The 24,578-nt window shown below is 47.7% G+C and overlaps 1 long non-coding RNA gene across 5 annotated transcripts in view; it reads left to right on the top strand.

Annotated features, from left to right (window-relative positions):
* The first annotated feature begins 221 nt into the window (after positions 1 to 221).
* LOC104861662 overlaps positions 222 to 24,578 on the top strand; it is a 95,445-nt gene continuing 71,088 nt past the window's right edge. For 3 of the 5 annotated variants that reach the window (XR_004515503.1, XR_002025315.2, XR_002025314.2), the window contains exons 1-2: positions 222 to 637; positions 1,443 to 1,520. This is a non-coding gene — a long non-coding RNA (uncharacterized LOC104861662). Of the gene's footprint in view, positions 638 to 1,442; positions 1,521 to 1,876; positions 1,948 to 2,802; positions 2,905 to 24,578 lie in introns of those variants that run through there. The other 2 variants (XR_780085.1, XR_004515504.1) reach the window with 2 other exon arrangements.

The raw sequence follows: 24,578 nt of genomic DNA, 5'->3' as shown, positions 1-24,578 counted from the left end.
CCTCGGAGAGCACCACAACACCCCACCCTGACTCCTCTCACACGGGGTGGGCCCACCTTCCGCAGGCGAAAGGCACCTCGGTCCTCCGGGCCGGACTGCACCTACGTGACGCCGACCCCCACGCTCGCCGCCTTGCGGACTCGCTCTACTTTCGCGCGTAGCCCCGACGTCACAGTTTCCGGTCTGCGCTGCGTGCTACGTCATCCCGCAGATGTCCCGGATGCTAGTCGGCTGGCAGAATAAAAGGCTGTTGGGAACTGTGGGGCGTTCCTGGCGTTAGTCTTAGTGACCGATGGCTTTGATAGTCTTATTTGTTTTTGAAACAGGGTCTCGCAGTTAAAGCTGGCCTTTGAACTCGCGGCCATCCTCTTGCCAGCCTCAGACGCTCCAGCGCTGGGATTACTGGCGTGCCCCACCGAGCGCGGCGGCATAAGCAGTTTTGAAGGAACCTATCTGCATCTAACGGGCTGCTGGTCTGACAGCCGCACAGAGGTTGCACTCATTAGGAACTAGGTAATTCAGAATATTGTAGGTGCCGCCCCTGTGGAGAACGGATGCAATAACACCACACCTTCTAGTCCAGACCTTTTCCTCTACTGGTCAACGCATTCCACCTGTTAAAGGTCATTTGCGAAAGGTAAAATTACACATTTATTCATATATACAAATACACATGAACAATTGTCAAAAGGCATTAAAGAAGGAACCAGTAAAACATTAAAACCCAGAGAATGGGTGAAGGGAGGGTGGGGACAAGGGGAAAAAATGAGAACCAAAACCTGTCACGCAAAGGTCCAAGATCCCAGTAATGAATGGAACTGTATTATATACCTAGAATGTACCAATAAACTCAATAAAAAGAAAAAAACGAGAATGTTAAGAATCATGTAAATAGACATGCAAATTCTGAAATGAATTTGCACTTCCTGATCAACAAGATCTTTGAATTCCAAATTTTGTAACTTCCAAATTGGGTTCATCTTTTTCCCAGTTTCACAAACACCGTTTTAATCTGAGCCTGAAATCTGTGGATTCCCCTACTACATCCTTTCCCTTGCAAGCGCCCCCCCTCGTTCTTCCTCTACTGTTTCAGAGTGCTCTTTAGAACAAAAATAATAAATTAGATAATACTACTTTTTTTTTTTTTTTTTTTTTTTTTACTGGGGATTGAACTTGGGTCCTTGCGCTTGCAAGGCAGGCCACCGAACAGCTGAGCTAAATCCCTGGTCCCGACAATACTACTTTTTAAAAACACACACAATGGCTTTCTTGCTTGAAGATTTAAATCTTTACTCCCTGTGGTTGCACACAAGGAACTCCTGTGAGTTACCTGTGTTTGTTCTACAACCTTAGCTACTACTACTTCGCTACTGTTCAGAACTACCCTCTGCTTAGAGTGCCCATTCCCCTGAATTCTGCAGTTACCTCATTTTCTTTTTTAGATCTCATATGCCACAAAATGACGTTTCAATCAATGAAGAGCCACTTACATCACCTAGTGACACTGTAGCCCTCTCTGTGTAAGTACCCTCTATGATGTTCACATAAGGATGAAATTGCCTAATGCATTTTCACTGTTAAGCCACGTATGACTGACTGTATTGCCTTTTCAGACTATATAAATTGCTCACTTGTGATATGTTTTGCTGTATGATATTTGTGAATTTAAGTAAAACTGGTATTTAATTATGATTCACTTGAGTATGCTTAGCACTAACTCCATTTTGAACTCTCACATAATAAAAGCTATAAATGAACTAAATCACTGGGTGATATGTACAACTGTACATATATATATATATATATATATATATATATATATATACACACACACACACAAATGATACGGTTGGTATCTAGGACTTTTTCCCTCCAGTTTTGACATCTGGAAGCTAACCCACATTTCTGGAGACCCCGAGAGATATTACGTCTTCTGGAACTGTATCAGTGCCTTTAGACTGCCATTTGAGACATATCAGCTGTGATTCTACCCTTTGTGAATTGAAGTGGCATTGGCCACCTGGGGCTCTGTTTCAGTGAACACCCCTTTTTTCATTGTGGACAATTCCAGCCCTGTTTGTGTGTTCCCTTGGAGGGGCTGATCTCCCAGATCATTTGGACAAATTTTTCCATGGATGTAGTATTTGGTTTATTACTAACACTCAGTGCTTCACTGATTGTCTTTTACTTATTTTTGCCTATATTGCTATTTTTGTTTGTTCTGCTTTTGTGTACATTGCAGTAAACTACTTAATTCTGGAACTATCTTTGTTTCACTTGACTTGTCATTTGATGAGAAAATAAAGAACCTTAATCTTGTGGAGGAATTATAATCTTCAAGGTAAAAAGTGGTCCAGCACAACACACCTCAGTCTGATCGATTGATTGGAATTTGAATGACTTATTAAAATACATTCAAAAGTATGTCAGGTAGTTTTTGGTGTTTAAATTTTTTTGAGTACATGTTTGCAGTACATAGTGATTACATTCATTGTGGGGAGTTGATACATGTACAAGACACATATTAATTCTTTTTACTTTCCCTTCCCCTACCTCTCCCTTTCTCGTTCACCTTATTTAAAATTTTAAATTTCTACAGAGGCATGACAATTCTTAAAAATAATTTATTCTATTGCACAACGTTCACATTAGGAAGGCAGGTGAATTATCAGAAGCCCAAATACACACTATCGGGGGGTTTACAGAGTACTGACAATGTGAAGACTAGCAATCCCTTGCATCAGCATTAAATTGCTCGTGGTCATATGGGGACCATCCTCTTCCTCACCTTTTCTTCTCTAGCTCAGTCTAGAACTCAGCACACCAAAAGCAACCGAGGAAGAGAAGATGCACCTGCTGTGATCAGCTTTAGCTGCAAGGCAGAAGAGCCTCTGGTGCCAATTTCAAGAGAAAATTAAAATCAGTTTGAATACCAACTTTCAAATTTTTGGTGTTCTCTTTTCCTAAGATACAGAAAAGTTGATAATACTGGAAACATGCCTTGGACATGGGGTCAGGCAAACATGGCAAGGGCTTGTGGCCAAGCAGCTAGCAACATATACTAACTTACAAAGTTGATTATCATACATATAGATTGAAAGCCAGACAAATAGGCCAAAGAACATATAACACATATAAGACAATTGTATCAGTCAAGGTACAATTGTAGATCTGTTGTTCACACTAGATTAAAATACCTTCTTTTCTTTCTCTTTTTTCTATTACTGTCACACACACACACACACACACACACACACACACACAAAGGTACAATTGTAGATCCGTTGTTCACACTAGATTAAAATACCTTCTTTCTCTTTTTCCTATTACTGTCATACACGAACACACACACATATGTATGAGAAACCGTGAAATATTTAAATGTGTGTTTGTATTACTTTAACATTATGGTCTCAAGTTGAACCCAGTTTCCTATCAATGACTCAAGTTTATCCCTTTTTGTGGCAGAGTAGTACTCCACACATATAAATACCACATTTTAAAATTTATTCATCTCTTGTTGGACATAATAGGCTGCTTACAAGATTTAGCTATTATAAATGTTGCTGTTATAAGCATGGGTATGCATATATCACTGTGGTATGACATCTTTATCTCTTTTGGGAAGATACTTAGAAATGGAATAGCTGGGTCCAATAGAATTTTTATTTTTAGATTTTTGAGAAATCTCCATACTGATTTCCACAGTGGTTGTATCAGTTTACAGTCTCACCAACAATGAAGAAGTGTTCCTCTCTCCTCACAGCCTCACCAACATTTGTTACAGGTTGATTTCTTGATAGCCATTTCTTTTTTTCTCCTCTCATTGAGTTTATTGGTAAATTTTAGGTATACATTACTGTTACATTCATCATTGGGATTTTTTACCTTTACATGACAGGTCTTGGTTCTCATTTTTTCCCCTTGTCCCTGCCCTTCCTTCACCCCCTCCTCCCCTCCCTATTTACAAACATTTTATTTTCATTTTTTCATTTTCTCATATTTTGTTCTTTTCCCTTATTCCCTTTCCCCTACCCTTCTCACTTCCCCTACACCTTTAGCCCTTTTCTTCCTATTTCACATTGTCAATTATATCATTAGGATCTTATGTACCATTTTAGTTTTTCACACCAGAGAAACTATTTGGAATTTACACATGTGTGACTTATTTTTTTCACTTAGGAGTATATCCTCAATATGTATCCATTTTCCTATGAATGACTCTAATTTCTCATTATGGCTGAGTAGTACTCCATTTTATAGATAAACCACATCTTCTTTATCCAGTCTCCAACTGATGGGCAAATGGGTTGTTTCCAAGTTTTAGCTATTGCAAGCTGTGCCACTGTAAACATGGGTGCGCATATATCACTGTGATATGATTCTTTTAATTCTTTTGGAAAGATACCCAGCAGAGGGATGGCTGGGTCAAATGGAACCTCACCCACCAACAGGAGAAGGGTTCCTTTCTCGCCACAACCCCGGCAACGTTTGTTATTGTTTGATTTCTTGATAGCAGCCATTCTTTGTGGGGTGAGATGGAATCTCATTGTTGTTTTCATCTGCATTTCTCCAATGACCAGTGATGTAGAACATTTTTTCATATATTTATTTGCTGCTTTTACTTCTTTTTCTGAGAAATGTCTGTTCATTTCAGATACCCATTTTTAATCAGGGCTTTATATTTAGGGGGGCTGATTGAGTTCTTTATATATTCTAGATAAGAGTCCTTTGTCTGAGGAGCAGCTGGTAAAAATGTTTTCCCACATTGTAAGCTGTCTCTTAGTTCTGTTGATATTTTCTTTTGCAGTGCAGAAGCTTTTTTTTTCATCTTTAATTGAGTTTATCGGTACATTTTAGGGATACAGCACAGTTACATTCATTGTTGGGATCTTGTACCTCTACATGACAAGTCTTGGTTCTAATTTTTCCCCCTTGTCCCTGCCCTTCCTTCACCCCCTCCTCCGCTCTCCATCTACAAACATTTTATTTCCATCTTTTTATTATCTCACCTTCTTTTTATTTTCCCTTATTACCCTTCCCCTACCCATCCCACCTTACCTACACCTTTAGCTCCTTTCTTCCCATTTCTCAATGTCAGTAATCTTATTAGGATCTTCTGTATTATTGCAGATTATTCACACCAGAGAAACTATTCGGTATTTACACATGTGTGCCTTATTTATTTCACTTATCAGTATATCTTCAATATGTATCCATTTTCCTATGAATGAATCTATCCCCTACCCATCCCACCTTACCTACACCTTTAGCTCCTTTCTTCCCATTTCTCAATGTCAGTAATCTTATTAGGATCTTCTGTATTATTGCAGATTATTCACACCAGAGAAACTATTCGGTATTTACACATGTGTGCCTTATTTATTTCACTTATCAGTATATCTTCAATATGTATCCATTTTCCTATGAATGAATCTATTTTCTCGTTTTTTATGGATGAGTAATATTCCATTTTATAGAAAAACCACAGCTTCTTTATCCAGTTTCCAACGGATGGGCAAAGGGGCTGTTTCCAAGATTTAGCTATTACAAACTGTGCTGCTATAAACATAGGTGCACATACTTCTCTGTGATATGATTCTTTTATTTCTTTTGGAAAGATACCCAGAAAAGGGATGGCTGGGTCAAATGGAACCTCCAGTCCAAGCTCTTTGAGGTATCTCCATATTGATTTCCATAGTGGTTGCACCAGTCTGCACTCCCACCAACAATGGAGAAGGGTTCCTTTCTCCCCAAAACCCCGCCAACATTTGTTATTGTTTGATTTCTTGATAGCAGCCATTCTTTGTGGGGTGAGGTGGAATCTTAGTGTTGTTTTCATCTGCATCTCTCGAAGGATCAGTGATGTGAAACATTTTTTCATATATTTACTTGCTGCTTTGACTTCTTTGATAAATGTCTGTTCATTTCGGATGCCCATTTTTTAATTGGGTCTCTATATTTGGGGGGCTGATTGTTTTGAGTTCTTTATATATCCTTGATAATAGTCCTTTGTCTAAGGAACAGCTGGTAAAAATTTTTTCCCACATTGTAAGCTGTCTCTTAGTTCTGCTGATGGTTTCTTTTGAAGTACAGAAGCTTTTTAGTAAGATGAGATCCCAGTTGTTGATTCTATCTTCTAATTCCCGTGCTACTGAGGATTTGTTCATAAAGTCTTTTCCTATGCCATTGTCTTCCAGAATTCTACTTAACTTACCTCCCAGGAAATTTAACGTTTCTGTTTTAATATTTAGATCTTTAATCCATCTGGATTTTAATTTAGTGCATGACAAAAGATAAAGGTCTAATTTTAATCTGTGGCAGGTTGACATCCAGTTTTTCCAACACCATTTATTAAAGAGGCTATCTTTCCTCCACTGAGGATGGTCAGCTTCTTTGTCAAAGATAAGGGAGCTGAGTACATCTGGGTTTGTTTTTGTGTTTTCCAGTCTGTTCCACTGATCCTCAGGCCTGTTTCTTTGTCAGTACCATGCTGGTTTTATCACAGTGGCTTTGTAGTATAGTTTCAAATTGGGAATTGTTATTCCTGGTGCCATGTGTCTGTTGCCTAAAATGGCTTTTGCTATTCTAGGTCTCTTATGGTTCCAAATTAATTTTTGGATTCTTTTTTCTAGTTCTGTGAAATATAGTGTTGGAATTTCAATTGGCATTGCATTGAATGTATATAGCAGTTTTGGTAGTATGGCCATTTTCACTATGTTGATTCTTCCTACCTAGGATCAGGGGATATCTTTCCATTTTTTAATATCCTCTTCAATTTCTTTTTTCAGAGTGCTGTAGTTTTCAGTGTAGAGATCTTTTGTTTCTTTTGTTGGATTGATTCCTAGATACTTCATTTTTTTGGATGCTATTGTAAAAGGAATTTTTCCCTTATTTCTCTCTCTGTGAATCTGTTATTTGTGTATAAGAAGGCTATTGATTTTTGGGTATTCACCTTGTATCCAGATACTCTACTGAATCTGTCAATTAAGTCTAGAAGTTTTTGGTGGAGTTTTTTGGATCTTCAATGTAGACTATCATATCATCAGCAAATAATGATAGTTTAACTTCTTCCTTTCCTATCTTTATTGCTTTAATTTCTTTCTCTTGTCTAATTGCTGTGGCTAATGTTTCCAGAACTATATTGAAGAGGAGTAGTGATAGTGGGCATCCTTGTCTTGTTCCTGATTTTAACATGAAGGTTTTCAGTTTTTGGCCATTTAATATGATGTTGGCTGATGGTTTTTCATAGATAGCCTTTATTAAGTTGAGGTATAGACCATCTAATCCAATTTTTTGCAGGGTTTTTATCATGAATGGGTGTGGAATCTTATCAAATGCTTTTTCTGCATCTATTGAGAGGATTATATGGTTTTTGTAATTGACTTTGTTAATATAATGTATTACACTTATTGACTTTCGTATGTTGAACCACCCTTGCATCTCTGGAATAAATCCGACTTGGTCTGGATGGATGATCTTCTTAATAATCTTCTGTATTCTGTTTGCTAGTATCTTATTAAGGATTTTTACATCTATATTCATTAAGGAGATTGGTCTGTAGTTCTACTTTTTAGTTGTATCTTTCCCTGGTTTGGGAATCAAAGTGATACTTGCTTCCAGGAATGAATTTGGAAGTATAGCTTCCCTTTCGATTTCATTGAAAAGTTTGAAGAGTAATGGCAGTAGTTCTTCTCTAAGTATCTTGTAAAATTCAGCCGTGAATCCATCAGGGCCGGGGCTTGTCTTTGTTGGTAAATTTTTAATTACATGTATTTGGGGTGTTTAAAATATTTTTATCTTCTTTGTTCAACTTTGGTAATTCGTAAGTATCTAAAAATCTGTCCTTTTCTTCTGTGTTTTCCATTTTATTGGAGTACAGGTTCAAAAGTAGGTATTCATGATTTTCTGGATTTCTTTTGGATCTGTTGTGACGTCACCCTTTTCATTCCTGATTGTAGGGATCTGAGCCTTTTCTTTCCTTTTTTTTTTTAAATAAGATTAGCTAAGGGTTTGTCGATTTTATTTATTCTTTCAAAAAACCAACTCTTTGTTTCATTTATTTTTTGTATTGTTTTCTTCATTTCTATTGCATTGATTTCTGCTCGAATCTTTATAATTTCCTGTCTTGTTCAAGCTTTGGGTTTTTCTTGCTCTTGTTTTTCTAGGAGTCTAAGTTTCATCCTTAAGTTGTTTATTTGAGCCCGCTCTGTTTTCCTAGTTTGGGCATTCAATGTTTTGAATTTTCCACATAGAACTGCTTTCATTGTGTCCCACAGATTCCTGTATGTTGTATTGGCATTCTCATTTATTTGTAAAAACTGTCTAATTTCTTCTTTAATTTCCTCTGTAATCCATTGATTGTTTAGGAGAGTGTTGTTCAGTTTCCATGTGCTTGTGAAGTTTCTACAGTTTCTTGTGCTATTGATCTCCAATTTGATTGCACTATGATCTGATAATATACAGGGGATGACTTCAATTTTTTTGCATTTATTTAGACCTGTTCTGTGAGCCAATATGTGGTCTATCTTGGGAAAGATCCATGTGCAGCTGAAAAGAATGTATATTCTGATTTTGGGGGGTGGAATACTCTATAAACATCTATTAAGTCCATGTGTTCCAAAGCTTGGTTAAGTTCTATTATTTCATTGTTGATTTTCTGCCTAGATGATCTGTCAATTTGTGATTGTGGGGTATATAAATCCCCCACTACAATAGTATTAGTGCTTATTTGGTTTTTCATGTTATTTAATACTTGTTTTATGTAGTTGGGGGCCTTTATATTTGGTGCATATCGGTTTATGATTGTCGACTCTTCCTCTTGAATTGTTCCATTTACAAGGATGTAGTGTCCTTCTTTGTCTCTCTTAATGAGTTTTGGTTTGAAATTTACTTTATCTGAGAATAAGATTGCTACCCCTGCTTTTTTCTGGACTCCTGAAGCATGGAGAATTGTTTTCCATCCTTTCACTTTCAGTCTATGGGCTTCCTTTTGCACAAGGTGTGTTTCTTGTATACAACATATTGTTGGATTTTGCTTCTTAATCCATTCTGCCAATCTATTTCTCTTGATTGGTGAATTGAGGCCATTAACATTGATGGGTATAACTGATATATTCTGACTTATTATTGTCATGTTATTGTCCTTTTGTTGACTCTTTTTACTTTTGCTCCCATCTCCTTTTAGTTTCTTGCTTTGCCTATTTGATTTGGTCTGTTGGGCCTCATGTTATTGTGACCTTCATTGTCCTTTTCTAGGATATTGTTTAGAATTCCTTGTAGTGCTGGTTTGGTGTTCATGAAATTTCTCAGGTGCTCTTTGTCGTGGCAGTATCTTATTTCCCCATCTATTTTGAAAGAGTTTTGCAGGATACATCAGTCTAGGTTGGGGGTTCTTTTCTTTTAGGACTTGGAATACCTCACTCCAGGCTCTCCTTGACCTAAGCGTTTGTGTTGAAAAGTCTGATGTGACTCTAATGGGCTTTCCTTTGCATGTGATTTGTTTCTATTCTCTTACTGCTTATAGTATTTTGTTTTTCTGATGGATTTCTGAGATCTTGATTATTATATGTCTAGGTGTAGATTTTTTTTTGATCGTGGCTAGTTGGAGTTCTATATGCCTCACTTATCTGTATGTCTAATTCTTCCCTTCTGTTTGGGAAGTTTTCTGTCATTAATTCTGTGAACAGATTTTTTAGGTCATTTGCATTTTCTCCTGCTTTTTCATGAATTCCTATCAGTCTCATATTATTTTTCTTTGCATCATCCAGAAGTTGTTGGATTGATATCTCATGATCCCTTACTGTTTTTGAGAGACCTCTTTTTTCACGGTCACTGACTGTGATCCTATCTTCTATATCTGAAATTCTATCTTTGCAATCTTTTATTCTGTTGTGTACACTTTCAATAGAGTTTTTAATCTCCTGGATAGCTGTTTGAATCTGTTTTATGGATTCCATTTCTTTCCTCTGTTGGACATTCATTGTTTCCATTTCTTCCTTATGCTGTCTCTTCATGGCTTCTATCATAGTCTTGAGCTCATCTATTTTTTTGTCAGTTTCCGCTCTAGAGTCTCGAATCATGACTTCCATTTTGCTCATCATCTCACTGATTAAATGGGAAATTATTTCTGATTTGAATTTTTCTAGAGCCTGATTGATTTGTTTTGTTACCTCCTGTGCTATGGGTCCAGGGTGTCATGTTGGTTCACTATCAGACTTTTCATCCTCATTTGTCCTACTGTTTGCCATTGGTGAACTGGAAATCTGTCTTTGTGTCTTGCTTAAGTGTTTTCTCATTTTTATTTTTGTTGTTGGATTGTCCTTCTTTAATTTCTGGGTATTACTTAAATCTTCCTGATATAGTTGCGTTTTAGCTTTTGCGTTTCTAATGACTCATAGACATCCTCATTTTCATAATATCAGAGAAAACAAATCATTAAATCAGTCACAATCCTTTATCCCTATTGATACATTCAGCAGCCCAATAGGATCAGGCACAGCGTGCAAACTGACCACTTGTGGTAGTCATTAATATATCACCTTTAACCCATGTGAATTAAATTAATATCAAAATGCAGCCCAAAATATGTTTGCAGTGAATACGCTTTTCAATATAGCATCTTTACCATTTAGGATGGGGGGTTAGACTGAGTTAGGATGAGAGGAGTAGATAAGTGAAAGAACTGGAGCAGGTTTGACATGAATCCAGAGGATGTAGAAATACGTTACTATCTTTATGAAGCTATTAACTTCAGGGGGGATAGAGAGAGTGCAGGAATAAGGAAAAGAATATATCCCATTAACGATTACAGGCACTTGCCTTCCCTTGAAGCTACAGAGCCATGAATGAGGTGAAATGACTGGATAAAAGAACATAAAGAGAAACACTCCCCTCCCCCAAAAAAGGAAAAATAATAAAAGAAGAAGTCTGAGTTAGGGCAGGAGCAGGAATAAAAAGGGAGATAAGGGATAATATGGTGGAACAAAAGACTGAGTGGGAGAGAGAGGAAAGAAAGAAGAAAGAAATTTTAGGATGGATGGAGGAAAAGAAAAAAAAGAATTTGATGGGCCTTTTTCAGACTATGTCTCTGCTCTCATATTATACCACATGTACAGCCATATGCAGAACTAAATCCCCTAGTCTCGGCTAGCCAGTGGTACTTCCCCACGACTGAGACTGAACTCTGTCCACAGGGACTAACTTGAGTTTACCAACCCTCAGGGTTGAACTCCACTCAGTTCTATTACAGGTTTCCCCTGCCCTTTCTTTAAAGATGTTAAAGATTGGGAGCTCAGAAAACTACCCTTCATGAGAACATATGCCTCTGCAGAGTTGGTCTAAGGACTTGCCCTATCAGGAGGTTTGAGAATGGAGGGAGGGAGAAGGTCATGGGGGTGTATCAAGGGCTCCCCTTCCTTACTGGATCTGGTGGTGCGCAGTCTGGGAGGTCGTGCACCCACCCAGTGATCCTGGGCAGGCAGCTAGAGAGAACCCCTCGGGGGTCTTTGGGTCCTTACTGGATCTGGTGGCGCGCAGTTGTGGAGGTCACACACCCACTAGCTGATCCCGGGCAGGCAGCTGGAGAGACCCCTCTGGGGTCCATGGGTCCTTACTGGATCTGGTGGCATGCAGTCCGGGAGGTCGCACACCCACCCGGTGATCCTGGGCAGGCAGCTGGAGAGACCCCCTCTGGGGTCATTGGGTCCATACTGGATCTGGTGGTGCGCAGTCGGGGAGGTCGCGCACGTGCTGGGTCATCCTGGGCAGGCAGGTGGAGAGTCCCCCTCTGGGGTCCTTGGTACTCACTGGATCTGGTGGCCCGCAGACCAGGAGGTTGCGCAGCTGCTGGGTGATCCCGGGCAGGCAGCTGGAGAGACTCCTCTGGAGTCCTTGTGTCCTTACTGGATCTGGTAGGGTGCAGTCCGGGAGGTCCTGCACCTGCTGGGTGATCCCGGCAGGCAGCTGGAGAAACCCCCTCTGGGATCCTGGGGTCCTTATTGAATCTGGTGTAGCACAGTCGTGGAGGTCGCGAACCTGCCGGGTGATCCTGGGCAGGCAGTTGTAGAGACCCCCTCTGGGGAACTGGGGTCCTTACTGGATCTGGTGCCGTGCAGTCTGGGAGGTCGTGCACCCACCCGGTGATCCCAGGCAGGCAGCTGGAGAGACCCCCTCTGGGTTCCTTGCATCCTTACTGCATCTGGTTGTGCGCAGTCGGAGAGGTTGCGCACCCACCAGGTGATCCCGGGAAGGCTGCTGGAGAGACCCCTTCTGGGGTCATTGGGTCCTTACTGGATTGGGTGGTGTGCAGTCCGGGAGGTTGCGCACCCGCTGGGTGGTCCTGGGCAGGCAGCCTGTGAGTCTGTGTCCGGGTTCATTGGGTCCTTACTGGATCTGGGGACACACAGTCCGGAAGGTCGCGCACCCCCCGGGTGATCCCGGGCAGGCAGCTGGAGAGAACCCCTCCGGGGTCCTTGGGTCCTTACTGGATCTGGCGGTGCACAGTCCGGGAGGTCGCACACCTGCCGGGTGATCCTGGGCAGGCAGCTGGGAACACCCCCACTGGGGTCCTTGGGTCCTTACTGGATCTGGTGGCGCAAAGTCAGGGAGGTTGCGCATCCACCAGGTTGTCCCAGGAAGGCAGCTGGACAGAACCCCTCTGGGGTTGTTGGTCCTTACTGGATATGGTAGCGGGCAGTCTGGGAGGTCACGCATGTGCCAGGTGATTGTGGGCAAACAGCTGTAGAGATCCCCTCCAGCATCCTTTGGTCCTTACTAGATCTGATGGAGCACAGTCGGGGAGGTCGCGCAACTGCCATTGATCCCGGCAGGCAGCTGGAGAATCCCCCTCCAGGGTCCTTGGGTCCTCACTGGATCTGGTTGCCCACAGTCTGGGAGGTCACACCCTTGGGCAATCCTGGGCTGGCAGCTGGAGAGACACCTTCCGGGGTCCTTTGGTCCTTACTGGATCTGGTGGCATGCAGTTGGGGAGGTCACGCACCTTACGGGTCATCTCAGACAGGCAGGTGGAGAGTCCCCCTCCGGGGTCCTTGGTCCTCACTGGATCTGGTGGCGTGCAGTCCGGGAGGTCCTGCACCTGCTGGGTGATCCCAGCAGGCAGCCTGAGAGACCCCTTCTGGGGTCTTTGGGTCCTTACAGGATCTGGTGTTGCAGAGTCGCGGAGGTCAAGCACCTGCCGGGCAATCCTGGGCACGCAGCTGTAGAGACCCCCTCCAGGGTCCTGGGGTCCTTACTGGATCTGGTGTCGTGCAGTCTGGGAGGTTGTGCACCTGCCCGGTGATCCCAGGCAGGCAGCTGGAGAGACCCCCTATGTGGTCCTTGTGTCCTTACTGGATCAGGTGGCGATTAGTCCAGGAGGTCGCACACACACTGGGTGATCCCAGGCAGGCAGCATAGATACCCCCTCCAGGGACCTAGGGTCCATACTGGATCTGGTGCTGCAGTCTGGGAGGTCGCACACCCACCGGGTGATCCTGGGCAGGCAGCTGGAGAGACCCCCTCCGGGGTCTTTGGGTTCTTACCGGATCTGGTGGCCTGCAGTCCAGGAGCTCGTGCACCTGCCAGGGGATCCCTGGCTGGCAGCTAGAGAATCCCCCTCTGGAGTCCTTGGGTCCTCAGTGAATCTGGTGGCGATCAGTCTGGGAGGTCGCGCACCGGCCGGGTGATCCCGGGCAGGCAGCTGGTGAGATGCTCTACAGGGTCCTTGGGTCCTTACTGGATCTGGCGGTGCAGTCTGGGAGGTTGCGCACCCACCGGGTGATCCTGGGCAGGCAGGTGGAGAGACCCCCACTGGGGTACTTGGGTCCTTACTGGATCTGGTGGCGCAAAGTCCAGGAGGTCACTCACCCTCCGGGTGGTTCCATCCAGTTGGCCTGTGAGTCTCCCTTCGGGTTCATTGGGTCCTTACTGGATCTGGTGGTGTGAAGTCCAGGAGGTTGTGCACCCACCTGCTGATCCTGGGCTGTCAGCTGGAGAGATCCCCTCTGGTGTGCTTGGGTCCTTACTGGATCTGGTGTCCCGCAGTCAGGGAGGTCGTGCACCCGCCGGATGTTCCCGGGCAGGCAGCTGGAGAGTCCCCGTCCGGGGTCCTGGGTCCTTACTGGATTTGCTGGCGTGCAGTCCGGGAGGTCACACACACACTGACTGATCGCCACCAGGCAGCTGTGGAGACCCCCTCCGGCGTCCTTTGGTCCTTACTGGATCTGGTGGAGCGCAGTCAGGAAGGTCGTGCAACCGCCGGGTGATCCCGGGCAGGCAGCTGGAGAGTCCCACTTCGGGGTCCTAGTGTCTTCACTGGATCTGGTGGCGCACAGTCCAGGAGGTCTCACCCTCGAGCAATCCTGGGATGGCAGCTGGAGAGACCCCTTGCATGGTCCTTTGGTCCTTACTGGATCTGGTGGCGCACAGTCCAGGAGGTCGCGCACCCGACGAGTGATCTCAGGCAGGCAGCTGGAGAGTCCCCGTCTGGGGTCCGTGGGTCTTTACTGGATCTGGTTGTGTGCAGTCTGGGAGGTTACTCACCCACCGGATGATCCCAGGCAGGCAGCCCGAGAGACCCCCTCCAGGGTCCTTGGGTCCTTACTGGATCTGGTGGCGCCCAGTGTGGGAGATCGTGCACCCGCCAGGTGATCCCAGTCAGGCAGCTGAAGAGACCTCTTCTGGGGTCCTTGGGTCCTTACTGGATCTGGTGGTGTGCAGTCCAGGAGGTCGCACACCTGCCGGGTCATCCTGGGCAGGCAGCTGGAGAATCCCCTCCAGGGTCCTTGGGTCCTTACTGGATCTGGTGGTGCATAGTCCAGCAGGTCGCTCACCCGCCGGTTGATCTCGGGCAGGCAGCTGGAGAGACCCCCTCCGGTGTCCTTGGGTCCTTACTAGATCTGGTGGCATGCAGTCTGGGAGGTCGCGCATTGGCCGGGTGATCCCGGGCAGGCAGCTTGCGAGACCCCCAATGGGGTCCTTGGATCCTTACTGGATCTGGTGGTCCACAGTCTGGGAGGTTGGACACCCGCCTGGTCATCACGGGCTGGCAGCTTGAGAGACCCCTTTTGGGGTCCTTGGGTCCTTACTGGATCTAATGGCAGACAGTCTGGGAGGTCATGCATCCACTGGCTGATTTGGGGCTGGGAGCTGGAGAGACCCCCTCCGGTGTCCTTGGGTCCTTACTAGAACTGGTCTTGCACAGTCCGGGAAGTCACGCACTGGCTGGAAGATCCAGGGCAGACAGCTGGAGAGACCCCTGCGGGGTCCTTGAGTCCTTACTGGATCTGGTGTCACACAGTCTGGGAGGTCACGCACCTGCCGGGTGATACCGGGCAGGCAGCTGGAGAGTCCCGCTCCGGGGTCCTTGAGTCCTCACTGAATCTGGTGGTGCATAGTCCAGGAGGTAGCGCATCTGCCGGGTGATCCTGGACAGTCAGGTGGAGAGACCCCCTCCGGGGTCATTGGTTCCTTTATCTGGTGGCGTGCAGTCTGGGAAGTTGCGCATCCGCTGGCTGATCCTGGACAGGCAGCTGGGGAGACCCCCCCCAGGGTTCTTGGGTCCTTACTGGATCTGGTGGCGTGCAGCCCGGGAGGTCACGCACCTGCCGGATCATCCCGGGCAGGCAGCTGGAGAGTCCTCCGGGGTCTTTGTGTCCTCACTGGATCTGGTGGCGCCCAGTGTGGGAGGTTGCGCACCCACCGGGTGATCCCCTTCAGGCAGCTGGAGAGACCCTCTCCGGGGACTTTTGGTCCTTAGTGGATCGGGTGTCGCTCAGTCGGGGAGATCGTGCTCCTGACGGGTGATCACGGGCAGGCACCTGGAGAGGCACACTCTGGATTCCTTGGGTCCTTACTGGATCTGGTTCTGTGCAGTACTGGAGGTTGTGCACCTGCCAGGTGATCCCAGGCAGGCAGCTGGAGAGATACCCTCTGGGGTCCTTGGATCTTTAGTGGATCTGGTGGCATGCAGTCCGGCAAGTCGCGCACCTGCTGGGTGATCTCAGGCAGGCAGCTGGAGAGACACCCTCTGGGGTCCTCAGGTCCTTACTGGACCTGGTGTCATGCTGTCCAGGAGGTCACGCACCTGCCGTTAGATCCCAGGCAGGCACGTGGCGAGACCCCCTCCGGGGTCCTTGTGTCCTCACTGGATCTGGTGGAATGCAGTAAGGGAGGTCACACACCTGCCGGCTGCTCCCAGGAAGGCAGCTGGAGAGACCCCTCTGGGGTCCTAGGGTCCATACTGGATCTGGTGGCGTGCAGTCTGGGAGGTTGTGCACCCACCAGGTGATTCCAGGCAGGCAGCTGGAGAGACCCCCCTCCAGGGTCCTTGGGTCCTTACTGGATCTGTTGGCCCTCAGTCCGGGAAGAAGTGCACCTGCTGGGTGATCCCGGTCAGGCCGCTGGAGAGACCCCCTCCAGGGTCCTTGGGTCCTTACTGGATCTGGTGGCACACAGTATTGGAGGGCGCGCACCCGCTGGGTGATCCCAGATAGGCAGCTGGAGAGTCCCGCTCCCGGGTCCTGGAGTCCTTACTGGATCTGGTGGTGCACAGTCCAGGAAGTCGGCAACTGCCGGGTGATCCTGGGAAGGCAGCTTGAGAGACCCCTTCCAGGATCCAGGTCCTTACTGGATCTGGTAACGTGCAGTTAGGGAGGTCACGCACCTGCCGGGTGATCCCGTCCAGGCAGCTGGCAAGGCCCCCTACAGAGTCCATGGATCCTTACTGGATCTGGCGGCCCACAGTCTGGGAGGTCGTGCACTCGCCGGGTGGTCCGGGGCAGGCAGCTGGAGAGACCCCCTCCGGGGTCTTTGGGTTCTTACCGGATCTGGTGGCCTGCAGTCCAGGAGCTCGTGCACCTGCCAGGGGATCCCTGGATGGCAGCTAGAGAATCCCCCTCTGGAGTCCTTGGGTCCTCAGTGAATCTGGTGGCGATCAGTCTGGGAGGTCGCGCACCGGCCGGGTGATCCCGGGCAGGCAGCTGGTGAGATGCTCTACAGGGTCCTTGGGTCCTTACTGGATCTGGCGGTGCAGTCTGGGAGGTTGCGCACCCACCGGGTGATCCTGGGCAGGCAGGTGGAGAGACCCCCACTGGGGTCCTTGGGTCTTTACTGGATCTGGTGGTGCAAAGTCCAGGAGGTCTCACACCCTCCGGGTGGTCCCGACAAGGTGGACTGTGAGTCCCCCTTCGGGTTTATTGGGTCCTTAGTGGATCTGGTGGTGCGTAGTCCGGGGGTTGCGCACCCATCGGGTTATCCCGTGCAGGCCGCTGGAGAGAACCCCTACGGGATCCTAGGGTCCTTACTGGATCTGGTGGCGCTAGTCTGGGAGGTCACTCACCCACTGGGTGATCCCAGGCAGGCAGCTGGAGAAACCCCCTCTGGGGTCCTTGGGTCCTTACTGGATCTGGTCGCGAGCAGTCGTGGAGGTCGTTCGCCCACCGGCTGATCTGGGTCAGGGAGCTGGAGAGACCCCTTCAGGGGTCCTGGGATCCTTCCTGGATATGGTGGCGTGCATTCCTGGAGGTTGTGCACCCCCTGGGTGATTTCGGGCAGGCAGCTGGAGAGACCCCCTCCGGGGTCCTTGGGTCCTTACTGGATCTGGTTTCGCGCAGTCTGGGAAGGTGCGCACCCGCTGGGTAATCCCGAGCAGGCAGCTGGAGAGTCCCCCTCCGGCGTCCTTGAATCCTCACTGGATCTGGTGGTGTGCAGTTGGAGAGGTTGTGCACTGGTCGGGAGATCCCGGGCAGACAGCTGGAGAGACCCCAACGGGGTCCTTGGGTCCTTACTGGATATGATTTCGTGCAGTCCGGGAGGGCGCGTAACAGCCGGGTGATACCGGGCAGGCAGCTAGAGAGTCCCCCTCTGGTGTCCTTGAGTCCTCACTGGATCTGGTGGTGCACAGTCGGAGAGGTTGTGCAACCACCGGTCGATCCCAGGCAGGCTGCTGGAAAGTCCCGCTCTGGGGTCCTTGAGTCCTCACTGGATCTGGTGGTGCGCAGTCCAGGAAGTCGCGCAACTGCCGGTTGATCCTGGGCAGGCAGCTGGAGAGACCCCTTCCGGGGTCCTGGATCCTTACTGGATCTGGTGGCGCACAGTCCGAGAGGTCGCGCACCCACTGGGTGATGCTGGGCAGGCTGCTGGAGAGACCCTTTCCATGGTCCTTGGGTCTTTACTGGATCTGGTTGCGCACAATCTTGGAGGTCGCACACCCGCTGGGTGATCCTGGGTAGGCAGCTGGCGAGATGCCCTACAGGGTCCTTGGGTCCTTCCTGGATCTGGTGGCGCGCAGTCTGGGTGGTCACGCACCCACCAGGTGATACTGGACAGGCAGCTGGAGAGACCCCCTCCGGGGTCCTGGGGTCCTTCCTGTATCTGGTGGTGTGCATTCCGGAAGGTTGTGCACCCGCTGGGTTATTCCGGGTAGGCAGCTGGGTAGACCCCCTCTGGGATCCTTGGATCCTTACTGGATCTGGTGACCCGCAGTCCGGGAGATTGCACACCTGCCGGGTGATCCCAGGTAGGCAGCTGGTGAATCCCCCTCTGGGCTCCGTGGATCCTCACTGCATCTGGTGTCACATAGTCAGGGAGGTTGTGCACCCGCCGGATGTTCCCGGGCAGGCAGCTGGAGAGTCCCCCTCCGGTGTCCTGGGACCTTACTGGATCTGGTGGCGTGCAGTCCGGGAGGTCACACACGCACTGGGTGATTGCCACCAGGCAGCTGTGGAGACCCCCTCCGGCGTCCTTTGGTCCTTACTGGATCTGGTGGAGTGCAGTCGGGGAGGTCACGCAACCGCCGGGTGATCCCGGGCAGGCAGCTGAAGAGTCCCGCTCTGGGGTCCTTGAGTCCTCACTGGATATGGTAGCGCACAGTCCAGGAGGTCGCACCCTCAAATGATCCCAGGCCGGCAGCTGGAGAGACCCCTTCTGGGTTCCTGGGTCCTTACTGGATCTGGTAGCACACAGTTCAGGATGTCACGCCCCCTCAGGGTGATCCCGGGAAGGCTGCTGGAGAGACCCCCTCCAGGGTCCTTGGGTCCTTACTGGATCTGATGGCGCAAAGTCCGGGAGGTTACGCACCCTCCGGGTGGTCCCGCAAGGTGGCCTGTGAGTCCCCCTTCGGGTTCATTGGGTCCTTAGTGGATCTGGTGGCCCGCAGTCTGGAAGGTTGCGCACCCATCGGGTGATCCCCTTCAGGTGGCTGGAGAGAACCCCTCCGGGATCCCTAGGGTCCTTTCTGGATCTGGTGGCACACAGTCCGGGAGGTCGATCATCCACTGGGTGATCCCGGGCAGATAGCTGGAGAGACCTCCTCTGCGATCCTTGGGTCATTAATGTATCTGGTGGCATGCAGTCCTGGAGGTCACATATCTGCTGGGTGATCCTCGGCTGGGGGCTATAGAGACCCCTCTGCTGTCCTAGGGTCCTTACTGGATCTGGTGGCATGCAGTCCGGGAGGTCGCGCACCCGCCGGGTGATCCTCAGCAGGCGGCTATAGAGACCCCCTCCGAGGTCCTTGGGTTTTTACTTGATTTGGTGGCCCACAGTCTGGGAAGTCACACACCGCTGTGTGATCTCGGACAGGCAGCTGGAGAGACCCCCTCTGGGGTCCTTGGGTCCTTAGTGGATCTGGTGGTGCACAGTCCAGGAGGTCACACACCTGCTGGGTCATCCTGGGCTGGCAGGTGGAGAGACCCCCTCTGGGGTCCTTGTGTTCTCACTGGATCTGGTGGCATGCAGTCTGTGAGGTCACACACCTGCTGGCTGCTCCCGGGCAGCCAGCTTGAGAGACCCCTCCGGGGTCCTAGGGTCCATACTGGATCTGGTGGTGCGCAGTCTGGGAGGTTGCGCACCCGCCGGGTGATTTGGAGCAGCCAGCTGGAGAAACCCCCTCCGGGGTCCTTGGGTCCTTACTGGATCTGGTAGTTCTCAGTCCAGGATGTCACGCACCTGCCGGGAGATCATGGGCAGGCAGCTGGAGAGACCCCATCTGGGGTCTTTGGGTCCTTACTGGATCTGGTGACATGCAGTTCGGGAGGTCACGCACCCACTGGGTGATCCTGGGCAGTCAGCCGGCAAAACCCCCTACAGGGTCCTTGGATCCTTACTGGATCTGGCGGCCCACAGTCCAGGAGGTCGCACACTCGACGGGTGATCCGGGGCAGGCAGCTGGAGAGACTGCCACTGGGGTCCTTGGGTCCTTACTGGATCTGGTGGCGCAAAGTCTGGGAGGTCACGCACCCTCCCGGTGGTCCCGGCAAGGCGGCCTGTGAGTCCCCCTTTGGGTTCATTGGGTCCTTAGTGGATCTGGTGGCACACAGTCCGAGGATTGTGCACCCATCAGGTTATCCCGTGCAGGCCGCTGGAGAGAACCCCTCTGGGATCCTAGGGTCCTTACTGGATCTGGTTGCGCTAGTCCAGGAGGTTGCTCACCCGCTGGGTGATCCCGGGCAGGCAGCTGGAGAGAACCCCTCTGGGATCCTGGGGTCCTTACTGTATCTGGTGGCATGCTTCCTGGAGGTCACGTATCCACCGGGTGATCTTGAGTAGGCGGCTATAGAGACCCCTACTGGTGTCCTAGGCTCCTTACTGGATTTGGTGGCACACAGTCTGGGAGTTCACGCACCCGCCGTTTGATCCTGGGCAGGCGGCTATAGAGATCCCCTCCATTGTCCTTGGGTCCTTACTTGATCTGGGGGCGTGCAGTACGGGAGGTCGCACACCTGCCAGGTGATCCCGGGCAGGCAGCTGGCGAGACCCCCAACGGGGTCCTTGGGTCCTTACTGGATTTCGCAGTGCACAGTCCTGAAGGTTGCACTCCCGCCTGGTGATCCTGGGCAGGCAGCTGGAGAGACCCCTTCCGGGGTCCTTGGGTCCTTACTGGATCTGGTAGTGTGCTTTCTGGGAGGTCGCGCAACCGCGGGGTGATCCTGGGCTGGCAGCTTGAGAGACCACTTTTGGGGTCCTTGGGTCCTTACTGGATCTGGTGGTGGGCAGTCCAGGAGGTCATGCACCCACCGGCTTATATGGGGCCGGGAGCTTGAGAGACCCCTTCCGGTGTCCTTGGATCCTTACTGGAACTGGTGGTGTACAGTCCGGGAGGTCACAAACTGTCCGGGAGATCCAGGGCAGACAGCTGGAGCGACCTCTGTGGGATCCTTGGGTCCTTACTGGATCTGCTTTCATGCAGTCTGGGAGGGCGTGCACCTGCCAGGTGATACCAGGCAGGCAGCTGGAGAGTCCCGCCCCAGGGTCCTTGAGTCCTCACTGGATCTGGTGGTGCGCAGTCCAGGAAGTCGCCCAACTGCTGGTTGATTCCGGGCAGGCTGCTGGAGAGACCCTTTCCATGGTCCTTGGGTCCTTACTGGATCTGGTGGCGCACAGTCTGGGAGGTCGCTCACCCGCTGGGTGATCCCAGGCAGGCAGCTGGAGAGAACCCCTCTGGGATCCTTGGGTCCTTACTATATCTGGTAGTGTGCAGTCCTGGAGGTCACGTATCCTCCAAATGATCCTGGGCAGGTGCCTATAGAGACCTCCTCTGTGGTCCTTGTGTCCTTACTTGATCTGGTGGTGCACAGTCTGGGAAGTCACACACCCGCCGGGTTATCTCGGACAGGCAGCTGGAGAGACCCCCTCCAGGGTCTTTCAGTCCTTAGTGGATCTGGTGGCACGCAGTCCGGGAGGTCGCCCACCTGCCGGGTCATCCTGGGCAAGCGGGTGGAGAGACCCCCTCCGGGGTCCTTGGGTCCTTCCTGGATCTGGTGGCGCACAATTGGGTTGGTCATGCACCCTCAGGGTGCTCCCGGGCAGGCAGCTGGAGAGACCCCCTCCGGGTTCCTTGGGTCCTTCCTGGATCTGGTGGCGCGCAGTCCGGGAGGTTACTCATCCGCCGGGTGATCCTGGGCAGGCAGCTGGCCCAGTAGCTTTTTAGTAAGGTGAGATACCAGTTGTTGATCCTTTTTGCTAGTTCCCATTCTACTGAGGATTTGTTCATAAAGTCTTTTCCTATGCCAATGACTTACATTGTTCTGCCTAACTTATCTTCCAGCAAATTTAGTGACACTTAAAAAATATTTAGATCTTTAATCCTCTTGGATTTTAGTTTAGTGCATGGTGCAAGATAGTGTTCTAGTGTTAATCTTTGGCATGTTGAGGTCCAGTTTTTTCAACATCATTTATTAAAGAGGCTATCTTGCCTCCAGTGAGCATGGTTGGCTTCTTTGTCAAAGATGAGGTAGCTTACTACATCTGGAGTTGTTTTTGTATCTCCCACTCTATTCCGCTGATCCTCACGTCTGTTTCTTTGCCAGTATGATGCTGTTTTTATCACAGGATAGTCATTCTTTTTTGACTGAGATGAAATTTCAGTATTGTTTTTAATTTGGATTTCTCAAATGGCCAGTAATGTTGAACCTTTTTGCAGGTATTTACTGGCTGCTTGTATTTCTTTATCTGATAAGGATCTATTCACTTCATATACCCATTTTAAATGGGTGTTTAAATTTTGGAGGGTCAATTTTTTTTATTTCTTTGTATATTTTAGATATTAAGTAATCCTTTGATGTACAGCTGGTGAAAAAAATATTTCCTATTCTGTTGGTTGTCTCTTCAGTTTGTTGGTGATTTTCTTTGCTGTACAGAAGATTTTTAATTTCATATTATCTTTTGATGATTCTTAGTATTATTTCTTGTGCATTTGTGGTTTTCATTCACAAAGTCTTCGTGTATACCTATGTGTTCAATACCTATTTTGTCTTTCATTAGATTTTCTTTCTGTTCCAATGTTTAGATGTTTGATCCATTTTGATTTCAATTTTATTCATGGTGAGAGATATGAGTCTAGGTTAAAGAGGCTATTTTAGCTCCAGCAAAAGAATTCGGCTGTTTTGTCAAAAATAACATAGCTGAATGCTCCTGGATTTCTTTCTCTATCTTCTATTCTGTTCCATTGATTTAAAAAAACTCTATTTTTAATTTTTAACTTTTTTCCAATATGATGCTGTTTTAATCACTGTAGCTAGGTAGTATAACTTAAAATATGGGGTTGCAATGTCCCCTGCCTTTCTTTTCTTGACCAGAATTACTTTTCTATTCTGAATTTCTCCTTGCTCCATACAAATTTTAGGATTGCTTTCTGTGGTTCTTTAAGGAATGTTATTGGTGTTTTGATTGGGACTGCATTAAATCTAGATAACAGCTTTGAAAGTATGGTCATTTTTACTATTTTGGTTCTGCCCATCCAGCAACAGGGGATGTCTTTCCATTTTCTGATATCCTCTTTAATCTTCTTTTCCAGAGTACTATAATTTTCATTGTAGAGGTCTTTCAATTCCTTGGTAGGTTAATTCCTAAGTACTTCATTTTTCTTGATTCTATTGTGGAGGGTATTGTTTCCCTAATTTTCCTCTCAGTGAGTTTGTGTGTGCTTATAGACTTTGTTACTAGTATAGAGATCCTTTTAGTTGCTTTTCACTGTTGTGCTTTAGGCATGGCTAACTATAATCCTTTGTCACAGCCCCAAGATTCAACTGCCTTGGTTATTTTGGGGAAGGAAGATGAAGTGTACTTAGTATAGCAACCAAGTTCTGTGGAAATGTACTCTAGTGTTTTTAATATCACAGAGGCAATCTTAGTGTTGGCTTACAGAGAAATAGTGACAATTATATAAGTCTTTCACTATTAAGTGAAACAGCTATAGATTAACAACCAGTTATGTAACATCCCTATTTCTAAAGAAAAAAAACCATCAATTCTGATGTAAACATCAAGACAACCAAGGTATTGACTTAAAGATAACATGTAGTAAATGTGACAGCTATTATCTCAGTTAATGGTGGAAAAGAATTCAACACTGGTTTTACCTGCATACCTGTTTATTGCAGCACCATTGACAATAACTAACCTATGGAACCACCCTAGATGTATATCAACAGAAAAATGGTAAAGAAAATGTATATTTGCACAATAAAGTATTATTCGGCCATAAAGAAGAGCAAAATTGTGTCATTAGCTGGAAAGTAGATAAAAGTGGAGATCATCATGTTAAATAACATAAACCACACTGAGAAATACAAGTATTGTATGGTATCAAAAAAAAAAGATGACATAAAAGTAGAAAGGAGACTATTAGAAATTTTATTGGTACAACTTAGGGTACATAATATTCACATTCATCATAGGGAATTTCTGCAAGGCAGATGAGCCTCTGGTGTCAATTTCACAAGAAAATTAAAATCAGTTTATTTCTTTTATTTTTTTTTAATTGAGTTTATTGGTACATTTAGGGATACAGTACAGTTACATTCATTGTTGGGATCATGTACCTTTACATGGCAAGTCTTGATTCTCATTTTTTTCCCCTTACCTCTGCCCTCCCTTCACCCCCTCCTCCCCTCCCCATCTACAAACACTTTATTTTCATCTTTTCATTCTCTCACATTTTTTTCTTTTCCCTTTTTGTTCTTCCCCTACGTATCACACCTTCCCTACACCTTTAGCTCCTTTCCTCCCATTTCTAAATGTCAGTAATCTTATTAGAATCTTATGCATTGTTGCAGAATATTCACACCAGGGAAACTATT

The sequence above is a fragment of the Fukomys damarensis genome, unplaced genomic scaffold (genome assembly GCF_012274545.1).
Source record: "Fukomys damarensis isolate Sample0158 unplaced genomic scaffold, DMR_v1.0_HiC HiC_scaffold_37, whole genome shotgun sequence".
Taxonomy (NCBI): Eukaryota; Metazoa; Chordata; class Mammalia; order Rodentia; family Bathyergidae; genus Fukomys; species Fukomys damarensis.
This window is presented reverse-complemented; position numbering and strand designations above follow the sequence as displayed.